We start from the raw sequence: 16,984 nt of genomic DNA, 5'->3' as shown, positions 1-16,984 counted from the left end.
TTTGCAGTCATTCTCTTACCAATACTCCTCTTCTGGCCTAATGAAGCTTGATTTTTTTTGATATAGTGTCACCCAGAAGAACCCAGAACCCAGAAAATAATGTGACGTTCCCCTGGGCAGTAAGAGATGCTTATCTGAACCTTGTCTGGTTGTGGAGAGAGCCAACAACAAGATGCCCAGCTTCCCGAGTGAGGAAGGTAGGTTATTGTATACCAGAAGGTTTCCATCCCCTCTACTAGGTGTGTTTTAAAGGAGGGGCAAGTCCTCTGTATCTGTGAAATAGGATACTCATTTTTTCCATTTCATTATCACAAGCTGCTTCTCCCAAAGCTTCCATGAAGGACATCGCTCATTGCTGTTACAAAAGTCCTCAGACAGCAGCAAGCTACATGGCCTCAGCATTCCTATGATTTAATGGCTTTTCTACCTATGGAAGAGTTGTGGGAAGTCCCTAAACCACTGGTCTCCAAGAGGGTGTATCAAGGAAGGGCCTCGCACATTCTCCTTTCTCACTCCAGCGTCAGCCGCTGCAGGAGCTGAGGCACCACGCTAGGTGAACCACCATTCTGATGCAGGAAGGCAGTTCTCACGAGCAGGGAACCAGCGTCTGTCATGCATTTTGACTGCCAGCTCATAATAGTTGAATTTTTTCCCTTTGCTCTTTGCCTTTTATCTTTTGATGAYTTTACAGGCCACCCAAAACAGAGGAGATTCCTGTATCTTCAGAGTAGGCACTTAGCAGCATCTTGCACAGTAGCACAATATCTGAGAAAAGAAAAGCTGCCCTGACTTCTGAGGAAAAGAGTAGCAACAAATCCCAGAAAGTCTATTTAAATATGGCTGTTTATTTTTGTTGGAGATTGAGTTACTTTCCCTTATAGGAATAATGTTTTGGAATCCTTCTTGGTTCCCCTATAATAAATCTCAGTTGTCCAAAGAAAAGGAGCAGGGCTATTTGTCATTTTTCTTTGCTTTTGCTCCGCCAGTGAGTGAAGGAAATACCCCACAAAGAATCRTTTATAACAGACCTGCTTTTGACATTGTTGGCAAGTCCTTGGCACATCGGCTAGATAAATTACTGCTCTATCTCTGGGCAGTCAGAACACAAAGGCGCAACTCTGGTTTCTAATTGTAGATCGGCAGGACCMCTACTATCAGGCAACAGAGAGAAAAAAAGAAAACAAGAAAAAACACTGACAGCTGGATCTCAGTGAGGGTGGCAGGGAGGGGACTCCAGGTCCTGTTATGACTTCAAGCCATGTTTCGTCCCAGCAGTTGCTGACAACCACATGGACAAAATGTTGTTGCTGGTATTRTGGCTTCTTGGGAATCACGGGCTTCATTTCTCAGTGTGGGCAAACAACAACACAAAATTGYCCCCAGGGCTCTTTAATTCTTTGTTAGTGGATGGCATTCGGGCTGAAGTACAGCAAAGGGACCCCAGGGAAGGGCAGACTGGTGGTGAAGACTAAGACTTCAAAGAAGTTCTGAAACTGCTCTGTCTCTTCTCATCCCTTTTCTGAGCAGCTTTTCATTGAGATTTGCTGCTGTGGGCTAAATTGGTTGGAAGTGTTTSGCTGATAGAACAGCTGGAAACGCTAATCTCCAGCATCCAGCAGGCTGTTGTGAAGATCATTTTTTTGCAGTCATTCCTTGTTTTTCYCATGATGCTCCAAAAGGATTTTACAAAGATTAACTATTTTTTGTGTAATCGTGAATATGCACAGCTAAACAAATTGGGGTTATCCAACTAGGCCAATATCACATGGGCAAAGGAGGAGGGRAAAAAAATGGSGTGCAAACCTGGCTGCAGCAAAGTCCAGGGACCTTCTATCAGCTTTAGACTGATTTCCTAGGGAACTTAATCTTCTGTGCTGTGATGGGGGGTGTCTGCTGTGATACTGAAGTGTTGCTCCCTTGCTCTTGCAAGAGTGATGACCAAGAGCAGCATGAGCAGCCCGAGGCTACTTCTGCACGGAGTTGTTCTCAGTGCCAGGTCAAGCTCCCTGGGTGGTAACCGTAATGTTTTGCTGTTGTAGACAAGGAGCTGCAGCAGTCAGGGTGCTGGGCACTTGTTTCTCAGCACCTTTCTCTTTATCCCTGATTGCTTCCCTGAGGGTTAAGAGGGAACAGTGCTGGGAAACACAGCTATGAATAAATATCTGCAAGGAGGCCGAAGCCGAGATGATTTTTAGGAGCAAAGATACCGCTTCAGCATTGAATATGATTGCTGCGCTAGAAGTATGTTTCTTTGGGAACCTAGCATGCCACTCATTGATGGATTTGATTTAAAACATGGTGAATGTTCAGCACTTTCTTCCGGATATTTTTATTTCAGCTGCCTCTGTCTGGTCCCTTGCTATTGTTTGACTTTTCCGAGTATCTTTCCATAACGGCATTGCACATTGAGTGGCATTCATCCATGACAGTGGTGTGTATTGCTCCCTCTCTCTAGTATCCAGGTAACCCTTGAATATAGCCATAATGCAAAGCTGATCAAATACTCAAGAAAATGGTTGTTTTAGATTTTACAAGACAGGAAGCAGGAAAGGTTTTCCTCATTTTCAGTCTCCATCTCTCCTTGGTGAGGTTTAGGATTTGCAAGAATTTAGAGGCTGTCTTTTTCAGCAAAAGCATTTCCCCAAATTAGACTATGCTCATTTTTTGGTTTCCTTTAAAATATTACAAAAAAAAATTCATCAGACCATGAAATTCAGAATGTAAAGCTAGAGTCTTACCAAAATAATCCAGGTTTGGGGGATCTTGTCATGCCAGGTGGATTCTTCGGCATAGACCAGTTTTATTATGGATGGAGCCACTGCAGAACCACATTAGAAAAGGATATTGTTACAACACTTTCAATATCAACAATGCTACTTGAAAAGGAATAATTTGTTCCAGATGGCTATTAAGAATGTCTGTCCTTTCTGGAAGGGATTCTTTTTTCTTTTTTTTTTTTGGTTTAGATAATTTATTCTAATAAAATTTGGGATAATTTAGATTTCTGTCAAATGGTTAGTAAACATGAAGATAAAATTATTTGCAGAACAGGAAGTCTGAAAGACTACTTTCATTGAATTAGATTAGGTGGCTTTTCATATTGCTCTTATTTCTTTTATCTCAAGTAGCATAGCAAATTTTGCTTTCTGGAGGAAGTGGTGGAGTACAGTACTACAGACATCAGAGCTACTGCTTTATATCTAGGGCTTTTCAACATAATAAACAAGTCCACAACTGCATGTAATAACAGCCACCAAGTGTGATTTTGAGATGTGTGAACTAAATATATCTCTATTTGTCATATATTTTACACCTACTTATCTCRCCACAACTGTGTGTCAGCTGGGCACCAAACTGGAGCTGACCTCCTCAAAATGGAAGTACAAAGATATTTTAAATTTGGCTTTGCAGATCTGCTGGAAGTCAAAGCGCTGTTAAGTCCAGCTAAAGGTACTGTCAGTTTATGGTGGCTTGGCTCCTCCAAGCTGCCCTTAGGCCAGGAATCATCCTGTCTCTGTACATTTCTTCTTTGTCCTAGTGCTCTGAGAGCACTGAAAATCTGAGTGACACAGATGAGGACGCATCAAGTATCTCCCTTTCAGCACTGATGTCCTTTAGTGCCAAATTATCCAGCACTGATGTCCTTCCTGTGCATAAGGAGCAGTGGGTAACGGGAAGCTAATACCAACCACCCGGAGAGCACCCAAGAGTGACAGCACAGGTAAAATACTGCCAGAGCAGACTCATGCCTGCAGCTCCCTCCCTGCCRTTTGCAGCATCACCTTTCCAGCCACTTGAGTTTCTCTCTGAAGGCTTCATTTTGCTGTGTATGGTTTCTCCGGCAGGCACCAGTTAAGCTACCCACTGAAAAGCTTTCGAAGATGTATCCCAGCATTTGTGGCTGCTGAGCGTCAAGCGGTGGAAGGGCTTGAGGAGGTTTGTTAGTACTGGCCGACCAGATTCCTGTTTCGTGTTTGAAATAGATCTGCAGCTGGTTGGTTAACAAAATATTATGATCAGGGTAACTACCTGAGCCACCTCGCCAAGCCAAAGAGTCATAATGGGGTTCCAGAAAAGCCAATATTAAATCCAGAGACATCAACATTAGTGAAGTAGAACTAAATTATCTCCAGCTGGCTCTGGCTCGCGCCCGAGGCACAGAAATAAGTAGCTCCCTTTAGAAGAAGAGAAGATGAAGGCTGAGTTAATGAGGACCATAACAAAGCTTGTACCTTGGGTCACTTTCTTTTTCCATTTCTACCATGTTCAATCAATGATCACCTCACTTGCTCRGATATCTTCCTCCATATCCTCCCACAGTGAAGAGGAAAACAGCCAGTGACACCAAGCGGGGTCAGAAAAGTGAGCCGACCTGTTTCCAGGGGAGGGTTGGCTTAGGTGACCTACAGATGGGCATGATCAGAATTAGCTACAAATGCTTTTAGCCTAATGTTATTAAGTGTAAGTCTTGAAAAGTACAGGAAAAATGATACATAAACACTGGCTATTACTCTCAGATAAATGCCTTTTAGAAGAGCAAAATATGGGCAAACTGGAAATCATCTTTAACTAAACCTGAATATTCAGAAACTATTACAGTGTCTGTCTTTCTGGTCAGTTCTTAAAATAAAACTGAAGCTAATTTTAGAAGAAATTGAGATTTCAGATGGGAATTGTGTGTTGTTTACCGCTGTGACATGTGTTTTGTGCTCTCACATAGAGTGTCCTGATTCCACCATTAATTCCAACCAATGTCCATAGAAAACTCTACTTGCCAAATGAATCTATGCATATAAGCAACCTCACCGAAAGTGCCTCTCTTTTACTGATACCTCACTTACGATTAGATACCTTTTTCTTGCTTGGAAAGCTTCATGAAATCAAACCATGAACCAGGTGCAGCACTCTGGGGGAAGTGTTGTACAAGCGTTGTTTACTTTTGAGTGAAAGCATGAAGAAAGTTAGGGAACGCTTCCTAACTGTACATAGAGGTGCAGAAATATGTAGCTACTTACAAGAAGTCTGCACTTGCTCAGCACTTCGGTGCATACTAATGGGTGTAATGAGGCACRGAAACATAAATTCAGTTGGCTGGGATCAATGGGGTGAGTAATTATCCCTATGGGAATATAGCAGGTGGATTRTTTACTGGGCTGCATCTGCAATAAGCAATTAAAGAAAAAAAAAAACATCTGTTCCGCATCATCCATTTCTTCTTTTCCAGGATACTCCTCCAGCTTGTCTCTCTGATACTGCGACCCRGAGACAAGTCATTTCTCTAATGAGGCTGTGCAAACATCATGTGTTCCTATGTGGAAAGAAGTGGAGATGGCCAGGAGCAACAAGGCACAGTAAGCAACATCCGGAAACATCTCCTGACTCTCTTGTTTTATTTTCTTTGAGATTCTGCTTTGTTCCAGTCCAAAATGAATCTGTTTCCAGTGACCAGAGAACAGGCATATTGAAGTKGCAAGAAATAAATCTTGGAATCAGCTCTGCTAAATGATTCATATCTCTGCTGCCATCTTGAGTAAGAGGAAAGTCTGAGCAGCAGATCAACATTTTGCTGTTTGATTGAACTGCTTAAAGTGGATTTTGTTAAATTAGCCGGGTCAAACTGATAGCTGATGTGCAATGTGTTGTGAAGCCTCTCTTTACAGCAGGAAGGGTTACCATGTTCAGCAGTGCTTTGGGGTATCCATGGCTGAATGATGAGTGTTCTTTTGCTAGTACAAGCTAGCAGCAAATGAGATGTAAATGGTGCAGTTTATGTGCTCTTCTGTGCCTGCCTCACGCAATATTAAGAGCATGATTTGTTTACGCCCTGGATGGATTTAATCACAATGAATTCTGTTCAAAATTGTGGTAAATCCAGAATAAACTTGTTTTAGGAGAGCCAGTTTCACTAGTGCTGGTGTAGATTTACATATGCATAGCTAAAAAAATGTTTCCCCCCCCCCCACACACATCTGGTCATTTCTCACCGGCGGTCAGCTATACAGCACCCTGAAGATTTGTCTATAGATTCGTAAGGTTTGTAGAGATCTCTGACTGCCATTAAAGTATAATCATAAAAATAATTTTTGAAGATATGGACTTCATTTTATAATTTATACAACTTGTGGTGTTGGCATAGTAAGTATCACTTTCTTTGAAAACCACTTATCATTATTGCTTTTGTCTGGGATTTATTTTTCAAGCAAGGATTAGACTAGATTTCTGTAAAAGATTAAATATACTGGAGCAGAAAAGTGTGGTTTAGCAATGTATAACAGATTGTTGTCTCCAGTGCACGCAGTGAATGCTGGTTGGTTTCTTAATACTTTGAACGGAATTCAGCTATCAGTTATGCCATTATACAACTGCTATACTGGAAATGACTCCATTTGTATCAGTGGAGTTACTCCTAATTTATAGTTTTAGAAAAGCAAGATTAGGATTTGACACCTTGTATTCCCAAASCAATTTTGAATGATAGCAGCATGGGGCGGAGCAAAAAGTAAGCGTAGAGGGTGTTCACATTAGGTTGTTCACAGAAAATATAAGCAACATGTTGTGCGTCATTGATAATGAAAGCAAAAGGCGAAGAACTACGTCTAGTTTCCTCCAGTATCACAATAACTAATAAATCACTCCCTTCCATTAGTTCAAAGTACAGTGCAATTGTTGTTTGGCACAAAGTGTTTAAACAACGATAGAACTCTTCGTGAATATTCTCTGTTTTAGAGAGATTAAATTACAAATATTTCTAGCACAATAAGAAATCGTTAAAGCTGGGTATTGCCTGGAGAAATGTGCCTTATGGCTGTGTTTTCACCAACTCTCCTGGAAAAGAACGGACCTATTTAATGTTGCATGGTCTTCTAAGTAGAAAGTTAGGTCAAAAGACTTGAACAGAATATTGCAACTATTGAATGCATAGAATCTATTGCTGTTGGCTTCATTACTCATGGGGACAAATGTAAGTTAGAAAGTCATAAAGGGGAGTAAGCAGAGGTATTGGAGGTGTCCAGTTAGTATCAATTCAGAATTCATGTGATCTAGGTTAGTTACCGCCTGAGGAACCAGTGCCTGTSTTTTATATTGCTGTCAATAGCACACAGTTGCAATGATTCTTTCAGAGGCAGAAAGATGAGATGGTCTATGTTGTAAAAAYGGGAAAAGAGAGTCCTGGTGATGATGCTTCTTGTGCTTTTATAAGTATCTTTTACACRTGTCAGWGAAATTCCATTCAAAATGAATCCATTTCAAATGGATGCTATTTCGTTCTATTTAAGCTACTGGTCAGCTTGTGAAGACACAGCTAAATTATTTTCAGTAATTCCCATGGACTCTCTTTTGTGTAAAGGAATCAGTACTGTAGATCAGCTGCTTGGTGCATCTTTAAGTTAAAATAGAGGCATTATTAAACTCCCTCAAACACAGTGCAGTCTGGGTTTGGGTGCGTTTCCTAACAAGTAGCCTGATCCAGTGGGGAAGATGCATCTGGATTGAAGGTACCTGGCTTCTGCTTCCAGCAGCTTCTTGGGCAACTTGTCTCACTCTTCAGTTTTCCTTCCTACCTTTTGTCCGCTTTGTTTATTATAGGCAGGGCTTGATTCTTACTTTATTTCTGAACAGCACCTGGTCTGGAAGAATCCACCCCCTAAGTGCTGCTGAAAAACAAATAAGAGCAATAAAGAGTCTTTTCCCTCTGTTAATGGGTGTTTTTATGCAGAATTTTGGCCTGGGGAGAAGTATAATTGGCAGGCAGCTTTTAACTGGGAGGCCACACTGACCTATTTCAGCATAGGACCACAGAAAAACAAACTCRTGTTATGCTCTAAACATAACTGAAATCAGAAGCAAAGCCTGGGTTTGAGAGCTCCTCCAGAGGATTTAACTTCTTTTTCCTGAAATGTCTGGGAGGGGAAAGGAGATAGGAGTCAGGTTCTTCCACATGGGCAATGGAAAAGTAGCTGAAGCCAGGAATTTGAGAATATTATCTGGTATTGCTGTGTCTCTACAGATCATGCCRTTAACACCATTCCTGCCCCTCCTTCCACCTACACATGGTTCCTGAAAGTAATTATCTCCGGTCACCTATAAGCACTTTTCTATATAGGCATGATGGCTTGCACCTCCTTTTTCGGAGACCTTCTTCTGCCAAAGTGCTAATGGCCTGAAAGTGCTGTTTTCAGGCAGGGCAGATGCTTGTCTTGAGCACATTCAGGCTGAACAGGAACCCTCTGTGTGGGTGATGAGCCTGACCATGGGGCAGCAGGGTTGGTCCTGTTCACTGACACTTTATTAGTTACAGGGCAACTCAGATGCACAAGTTGCAAGCGAGTTGTGCGGTCATACCAGCTAATTTGTCACTCCTCAGCATGAGGAAAAGCAGGCTGAGAACCCAGGGCACTCCTGACCAGCTTTTTAGCTTTTTCACAGATGGAAAAAGTTGAATCTGTGTGTTTAACTTCAAGTTAGGGGTTCTGCAAAGCCAGTCACAGCATAAACCTAGGACAGAGCTTCACAGTCCTTTTTACTCTGGGCGATGATAATCCAGTAGGCAAAGTAAGGCTGCTCAACAGGCTTATGGTCAAAGCTTGGTCATGTCAAGGTGGTGAGTGTACACAGGCAGTGGAGAGGGGTGAAGGAAGGGAATGATGACTTTTATATCCACGTGGCTTTTCTGGTAGTTAGTTCTCAAACCATTGCAAAATTCTAATGCCATAAGACATTGAATATTCTTTCCTTTCTCTCTCAAGATGTAGAGTAAATGTCACTACCTTAAAAATATTTCTTTGAATGTGTTTCTAATTTACAGCAAGTAACCCAGAGATAATGATTCAGTGAGACAGATGAGATATTTTTCCCCCGAGATTGCTGTTGCACAAGCAGAAGTACCAACAACTCCATGGTAAGTGCCCTGACTGCCAAGGTAAGCCATTGCCAAGCTTTCCAGCAACTTTTCTTCAGACTAACTGAATGACCAAGTTGGAAGGAGAAGGGGAATGAGGAAAATCTTTCTTATTATTTTTAATTCTTGCTATTCAGTGTAGAGCAACCTGGAMTGCAGGATTGGCAGAAATGTCTTACAAAACACTGTTATTATTCAGAAATTGAAGTTTGGTGTGAGACATTTCCCCCCAACCCTCACCCCCCTTTTAAGGTTAGGCAAAGGCAGATGATCATGAAATTATTCAGGCTGAAAATGACCTCAGCATCTGGAAGCTTGCAGATGGTCATGTTTGATTTGGTGAACTGGCTGGAGGATGCTGTGGGATGTTTTGTATTTTGTTCAGCCTAAAACATTGCAGTCATAGTAATAACAACAAAAAATACTCTCTTTCTAAGTAGGGCCATGAGGAACAGAGATGAGCTTTCTCCTTTGTTACATTCTCCTCAAACTGGTTCCCTGAGCTATCAGGCATGTTGAGTGGAGACTTCTATTAAAATAGAGAGAAAAGTGCACACTTKTTTCTGCACTGCAATGTTATGCCCATCAGCTTCTCTCAGATAAATATGTACCTCTGAATGGGCTCAAATTTAGGAAAGATTTTGCTTGTTAGATGGCTGATGCAGGGCTGAGAACTAGATGACTGAGAAACTTGGTTCAAATCCATGAGGTCATTCAGATAAAATTAAGATTTTTGTGCACTTACTTATTTTTGTATATCCAGCAAGCACTTCCCCTTGGATTAGATTTAGGGAAGATCTCAATACTTTTTGAGTTCATATAGTCCTATTAAACTAAGTGATTGATATTATGACCTGCAATAACCTACTGATTTCAATGTTATTCCCTCATGAAAGAGCTGGCTCGGTGTGACCGTTCATTATGTAAACTGGTCAACAGCATAAATATGCCTAGAAGATCTGTCCCTGAGGTTGAGACTCTTACTATGCATTTGAGTTCAGATGATTTGCTAAAATCTCTGCATTGAGGGAATTTTGACACTGTGACTATCTATGAGGAAAAAGAAGAGATTATGCCTTTTGCAGGCTAACTCCAATTTCGAAATATTTCATGTACTCTTTAAGATATGCAATCAGTCTAATTAAAGACATATGTGCAAAATACAGCCTATATGACAGATATAAGGAAAACATACTTTTCCATGTGAGTGGTAAAGCCAGCAGCCACAAATACCTCTCCGTTTTGGTAGCCTCAAAAATGCATCCGCAAATATTATTCATCTCAGTGGTCTGCAAAGATTTATCAGGGGTTATAACTTCCTGAAAACATTTGTGAAACTAGGAATTTAGTATATGTATGTATTTGTCACTCAGTAAACAGTCACTTTCTTTTACTATACCCACTAGTCTAAGAGAACAGCAATTATGAGTGAGGCAGTCAGGAAGAAACTGAAGTGTTCAAAAATGGGTATGATGGGGAAAATATAGCTTGATGTTTACAGTAATTTCTCCAATTTAACATCATAAAAAAAGCATCCTTCCACGACGTCAATATGTTTACTTACCACTTTTTTGTGGGAGAATCTTTTAAGAAGAAAATCCCTCTGAATTTGCCCCAAGTACTTTTAAAATAACTTCTCCTTTTGCGTAAGGAAGGCAAAATATACCTACCTATAGATGAATAGAGTGATCTTGAAATGCCAGGAATAGAGTAAAATGCATCTGGTATTCATTGACTTAGAAGAACCACTTCTTGGCTTGAGGACATTGTTGAACCACTATGTTAGATCCGATTTCATCACAGTCACTAAGGCATTTTTTTAAAGATATGCCTACTACAAAAAAGAAAAAAAAAATTCTTATGGGATGTATGGTGGCTAGTTGCTTGGAGATTATAAGTWCTCTAGACTGAACTAAAGATTGTAAAGATACAGATATATGTCCTAACCAACACCGGTGATTTTATCTAGTTTCACAGATACGGGACAGCCATTAACATTACTCAGAGCTTTGGTTCTTGACAGAACCACAGGATAAGCTACTGAATGACATTGCTGCATATAAAAATTTGCTGAAAATACTCATTTTCTGTCTGTTAATATGTCTGGCTGAAATGGATGATTTATAACGACTACTTGTGGATACATGACTGTAGAGGGGAAAGAAGTAGTGATTCCCAGGGACCACTGTGTTTTCTCATCTACTGCTTTAAAAGCAGATAAAATAGATATTCCATATCTTGTGTTCCAGTTCTCTAAGCTAATACGTCATTTTATATTGATTTTTCTCATGCTTCTTTTTTGGCTTGTCCCTTTGATGTTATCCGTTAAGACTCATACCTTTTGCCTGCCAAGCGGTATTCATTTTGATGAGATAATCATTTTAGATAATCCATCATTAGAATATCAGTATTTCTTCAGGTGAGTGCATGTTTCAGCTTTCTGATCCCCTGCATAAATGGGAGGCTGTTTTCTAACGCAGTCGATGCGCRCGGGCTGAAGATGTGCTCCTTCAGTCCTTTCCTACTGACGAGCTCCAGGGAGAGCTTTGTGTCTGGGCAAGATCAGGACAGAAATGTATAATGGATTATTTCAGTCAAAGTAAACGTGACTTGATTTTCTTGAAGCATTTGCTTSCTGTTTTTTGAGCTCTTTATGTTTGCATCTGATGGCTCTATTTTGCGCTATTCTGTGTAACTATGTCAATGTTTCAAAAAAATAGAAGGAAACTCATCTGACTTTCCAGGGGTCCCTCTGGCAGGTCCCAGGAGAATATTCAACTGGTCTCCAACAGTTTCTGATCATCTAACGTACCCAGCTGAAAAAGTGCACTGCGATGTCTAGCGTAGCTGAGGGCTTACCTGGCAKCTGAGGCAGCACCAGACCTGGGGTTTGGGGAGGATCGTTTTTTTATCATGAGCTTTTGTTTTCAGAAGTGCCAGCAGACCTCAATCAAGAGGGGAACCCGATTAAACTAGGTATTWTAAAATCCAGGAGAAAGAGAGGATCCTTACCTGGAAAAGCTCACTGTTTAATAGATGAGTTGGAAAAAGATACAGGGGTGAAGGGAAACTGGAGGCACAAGTAAGGGAATTGATATGACTGAATGTTTTACTTAGAAATCTGCACCAAAAGGAGTAATTTAGAGGAATTCTACATTTGTGCTGAGCTATTAACTTGTTTGAAGAATAGTGAAGTTAGAAAATCTAGAGGAGGAGGAGAAGAAGAACAGAAATCAAAGCTACAAATCAAAACGGTGAATGGTTTCTTTATTTCCTCAATAGAAACRTTGATTTTTATCTCTTCAGTTTGCTGTAACATACTTGACTACTCAGACAATTACAGCCAAAGGTCAACTCACGTACCTGATGCTTCTTTGGATTTGAGCCACATCTTTCGATCATTATCTCATATAATGCAAATGCGGCATGAAGATACGGAGGGGAAAATATAGAATCAAGAGCTTAGTACCAAAAAAGTGGATTTTAGAGAAATATGAATCCTTGTGATGGTAATATATCCAGTTATCTTCAGCTGAGTATACATTTCTCCACAGAACCTTAAAACATCAAAGAACACTACCAAAAAGGCTAGTCACTTGCAAATGCAGAGCTGGGAGTTTGTAAGATAAAAGCAAAAATCTGCATCCCGGGTAAATTTTTAGAAATGTGAAAGATTACATYTTAAAATATAAGAACATGACTTTGATAGGAAAGTGCTTTCAAAAACATGCTTTGAATAATACAGAGATACTATAAAATAATGAAGACACTCCTCTAAAACAGAAAGAACAACAGCAACATATAACAGCCCTCTTGCTTTCAACATGAGATGGGAATTTGCACTGCTAACCTCCCACATTGCGTCTGGGTCTTGAATAGCTTCTCTGTTTTCTCTTTAACTGAGCTAATGACAGATCTGAAGAAGTGTCAACATTGCAACCAAAAAAGCATGAAGCAGCAGGGATGTTCACAGAGGAGATGAGAAGCGTAGCAAATGCGGTTTTGGAGGTTGGTTACTCCTGACTAAATGGCACATTGTTTTCAACCAGAAAAAAACAAAAAGCTAGTGGCCACTTTCTGCCTAAGGCTCCTTAGGGCTTTGAATTGCTTAGGTTTATCCCAAAGCTGTGCTATGGACAAATACTGCCTTTCACGTCCCTTGGGTCCCTCATCAGGCATGTGGTGAATGTGGCTGGAAGCAGCTTCTGGGATGTGAGATACTCCCTGGCCTCACACTTGGACAAMACTGGAAAAAGTAAATATGTATTTTAATTCTCTTGGCATATGGTGGCCAATGTGTTGTTTGACACTAGATGGCAGATATATCACTTCCAATTTTGATGGACCATGGAGAGTTGATTGAATGTCTCTACTRAAGGGCAGAGAATAAGGTATAGCCCCTTGAGGAGCTTTATACAGTCCTGAGCACCGGGGAGAGCGAGCCAGGTGTATTTAGAGGGGAAGAAACAAATTCTGTATAAGGTGCGGGTGGAGCCTGTATTTCTCTTAGGCTGGCAAAAATCTAGACTTGCACATCGGGAAAAATCGTATTCCAAAGGCAATAAAGTGGGCGAATAAGGGAAGGATTATTCTCTTAGGGCAAATACTTCTACCTAGATTTTCTTCACATATTTTGGTTCTGTATATTGTATGTGTGGACTTTAAGCCAAGTAACCATGCAGAATTCGGTAATGAATACATTGCTAATTTGGAGAAGTTTGGATTGAACAGGTCTAATGCTGAGCCTGGACTCTCCTGATTATTTGAGTCTGGATTTTCCCAAGAAACCCAACCTAACAAGTGGATGACATTTTAGTAGAAAGGAGGTGGAAAGAGAGTATTTCCCTACCACTGCTAAGAAGTCATGCATCTGAACAGGTGAGATATCCATTAAAATAACTTATGTGTTAATTTTGGTGAGTGAGCTTCACAGACCTGTTAATACTTTCATGATGGCACTAGACGTGATCTATCTGAAAGCCTTATCTTTCCAGAGTTCCCCAGCTTAAAATTTGTGAGTTTTTCCACGAGACATGAGTTTCCATTTACTTATACAAGATAAAATAAAGCTGCTCATGGGCCAAGCAGAAAGGAAGTAGCCAAGGACCTGAAATTTTAGTTAGAAGCTGATACCATGATTGATGCCTGGCGAACAAAAATAAACGAAATGTTTTGTTTCTGTTCCTTCAGTACCTTCCACTTTGTTCCTTTCTAAATCTTTTAATTTCCACTTCTCCTTCTGTTTTAAAGTTTTCTTTGAAGTGGCAAGTCATTTCAAAGCAAACAAACATTCTCCCCCTGCCCCAAATATTTATTAAAGAAATTTATTCCCTTTTTTCAAAACCAATTTCAAGTGTTGATAAACTAACATTTTTCAGGAAAGCAAAAAACCCAAGAAGTTCTCCGAAATATCACCAGAGAATTCTCACTGACAGACGTGTGTGTTGACATGAGGAAAAATTAGCAGTTTCAGAAATATTGCAGGTGTTTCCTCTTTCTGAGAATTTGTTCCTACTCCTGGAAGACAAAGAAGAGAGATTCCAGCTAGTTCAGCCTGGTGTGTGCAGGGTCAGGTGTTTGATGCAAAGTGTTTGCCAGCAAGGGACATGTTTACAGATGGAATCGGACTCAGGAAGACCCCATAGAGCCTGGGAAATGAGTCGAAGAACCATGATGGGAGCTCAGATATTCCTTAGATGGCCAAAAAATGGGATTTATTTCCAAAACACCAGTGACCTGTAGTTACACGAGGGTATCTTTGCAAATCCAGCCATTATCCTCAGTAGGAGCTCCTGTTTCTCAACAGATTTGATATTCAAACTATTTCATTTTTAGAAATCTTAATGAGCACTTAGYGCTTCTGAAATTCTGGCCTTATCCATATATGCCATAGCCAAGATTGAAAATTATATGAACTCTGAGAGAATAAACCATCAGGTTAACCTTTGGTCACTGGAAGAATGTAAAACATCTCAGATTTATTCCCCAAATCCAATCCAGGTTCTCTCTGAGCTGAACAGTCTGTACAAGACTGACACAGCTGGGAATTTCACAAATTCACCAGCCTGAATCTGTTGCTAGCTCTAGGGAATTTGTATGATTTGTGTTTGACAGTTCCTAAAGACCAGAATCCATCACTCAAACCTGGTGGAAAATGCATCCAAAATCCAGAAAGTTTAAAAACAAAACAGACCATCATCCTGAAAGAATTTGTTCCGCATAGTGATTGGAGTCTCTCTGTTTTCTCCAAAGGGATATGAAGGAAGATTAAATTTAATTGGTCTAAACCAAAAATGATTAATTGCTAAACGAATGTGTTTAGCAGTAGTGAAGCAAGATAAGCTTGTTTGGAGAGGAAGGAGATTTATGGCCTGATCATCATACYTTTTGCTTTTACCCACTTGGTTCACATGGTAAGAAGGTGTGGTGCCTGGGRAGAAATGGCAGTACAGGTTGCTAGYGAGGCAAATTAATTCCTCAAAACARCAAAATCTGTATGGTTGCATCTTCACTGCCTGSATCGTTGTATCAGGATGAATATCTCTCCTGGGGCTGGCTCCAGCTCCAGGACTAGAGCAAACTGGTCATGAACATGCAGAAGGATCCTTTCTCCTGAACCAAGTTTGCACCTGTTAGTAATCCCATAGCCTGAATTGCATCTGAAGTGTTTGAAGATGATGGTAGAGAATGCAGAAAGAGGAAGAATTGAATCTSCTTATTTAATTTTTTCCAACTGTTTTCTTTCTTGTTCAACACAAAATAGCCGGAGCGGTGGTGGTCCTCCCCCCTCCCCCACAGCAGGTACTGCTGATACTCCACCTTCATGGTCCCTGTTCCTCTGGCAAAGGAGGTATCTTCCCGCACAATGGGTGATATTATCCCATATCCATCACAGGGACTTGAAGAAGGTTGTAGGGCTAATGTCATCCCTGCTGTAGATGCCGAACTTCAAGCCAGTCTGGAGACAGTACATGTCCTGACTCAGGTTTTGTTCACCACCTCAGGATGTGACTCACTGGCCTGCTCATTGGCCCTACTCCAGAAATTTGGATCTTTCTCTAAACAATCCCAATCTTGATGAGTCTGTACTCTAAAGGATCTCTGTCATGTCAGGAGGACTTTGAGCCAGAACTGAGCCGCTGCTACTAAAGTGTGGGTTTCTGGCAGGACATGAAAGAAGCATTAATGCAAAGCTGCCACTGAGCCAAAGCCAAGATTTATTGAGGGTTTTGGCTAACTCTTTTTTGTGACATGTGGCCACTTGGTCATTTGCCATTAGCTTTAATGGGGAAGCTATTATCTGGGGGTGGTGTGGCCTTCTGAGAGCTGTAAGGTTAAGCGAGTGGTTTGAAAGGAGACRGAAATGGGTGCTGTGTTGTGCTGAGCCCCGTGTCCCTGAATGAGGCTGAGCTGTTACAGAGAAAGAAGGTAAGTTTTAGGAGACTCTTTGGCTCTGAGCAGATCCTGAGCAACCCACGTGCTGACCTGGCATGCAGTGAGGGGAAAAGCAGTCCACCTTGTGCRCACAGTAACACATAAGAAACCCCAAATCCTGTCTCAGAAATTGTCTCTTTCCATTGCACAGAAGGGAAAAAACATCCTGGAGCGRTAATGAGCACTGAAATGATCAGCCRGTGTGATCCCAGGCAGCAGAGYGCTGGCCTCATCTCTGCAGGCACCCCTGTCTATTCTGTTCCTACGCCAGCAGATGTCCCATTGGCACCGACACCCGCCAGCTTTGCTATGTTGTTTGTATCACAGATGGGCTGATGACCCCTAGGCCTCAATCCCGTTGTGCTCAGTAAAACCCCCAATCCACTACAAAAGTAGTGCTCAACTGCTTGCCCAGGTCTAACTCAAACAGTTCTTCTAAAAGCTGTTTCATGTCACACTCACTGCCCTAGGACCTGCCAAGAGCTGGGGGGTAAGGCCAAAGCCACAGCTCATCTTCCCATCCTTGCTCACTTATACATCTCCCTTTTACAGCACCGGAAGAATTAAATAATTTGGCTTTGAGTAATTTGTCTCTGCTGGAGGCAAACTCATGAAGTGGGTGAAGCTGGAAGTGATGGTGGCGTGCGTCAC

Source organism: Rhea americana, unplaced genomic scaffold, assembly GCF_003343005.1.
Source record: "Rhea americana isolate MKP2758 unplaced genomic scaffold, rheAme1 scaffold_24, whole genome shotgun sequence".
NCBI classification, from domain to species: Eukaryota; Metazoa; Chordata; class Aves; order Rheiformes; family Rheidae; genus Rhea; species Rhea americana.
The sequence above is the reverse complement of the archived record's forward strand: the minus strand, read 5'-3'. Positions refer to the sequence as shown.